Source organism: Sinocyclocheilus anshuiensis, unplaced genomic scaffold (assembly GCF_001515605.1).
Source record: "Sinocyclocheilus anshuiensis isolate Anshui unplaced genomic scaffold, SAMN03320099.WGS_v1.1 scaffold130, whole genome shotgun sequence".
NCBI classification, from domain to species: Eukaryota; Metazoa; Chordata; class Actinopteri; order Cypriniformes; family Cyprinidae; genus Sinocyclocheilus; species Sinocyclocheilus anshuiensis.
Window position 1 is genome coordinate 1,423,668 of NW_015544207.1, and position 706 is coordinate 1,424,373.

The following is a 706-nucleotide window of genomic DNA, read 5'->3' on the forward strand; positions in this document are numbered from 1 at the left end:
CGGGGCACTGCAGCGGCGGTATCAAATGAGCAGGGCACTGCGGCGGCGGTATCAAATTAAGCAGGGCACTGCGGCAGCGGCATCGAGTTAAGCAGGGCACTGCGGCGGCGGTATCAAAATGAGCAGGGCACTGTGGCAGCAGTATCAAATCAGCCGGGCACTGCGGCGGCAGTATCAAATTAAGCGGGGCACTGCAGCGGCGGTATCAAATGAGCAGGGCACTGCGGCGGCGGTATCAAATTGAGCAGGGCACTGCGGAGGCGGTATCAAATTGAGCAGGGCACCGCAGCGGCGGTATCAAATTAAGCAGAGCACTGCGGCGGCAGTATCAAATGAGCAGGGCACTGCAGCGGCAGCGGTATCAAATGAGCAGGGCACCGCAGCGGCGGTATCAAATTAAGCAGAGCACTGCGGCGGCAGTATCAAATGAGCAGGGCACTGCAGCGGCAGCGGTATCAAATGAGCAGGGCACCGCAGCGGCGGTATCAAATTAAGCAGAGCACTGCGGCGGCAGTATCAAATGAGCAGGGCACTGCAGCGGCAGCGGTATCAAATGAGCAGGGCACCGCAGCGGCGGTATCAAATTAAGCAGAGCACTGCGGCGGCAGTATCAATTTAAGCAGGGCAATGCAGCAGCAGTATCAAATTAAGCCGGGCACTGCAGCGGCGGTATCAAATGAGCAGGGCACTGCAGCGGCAGCGGCAT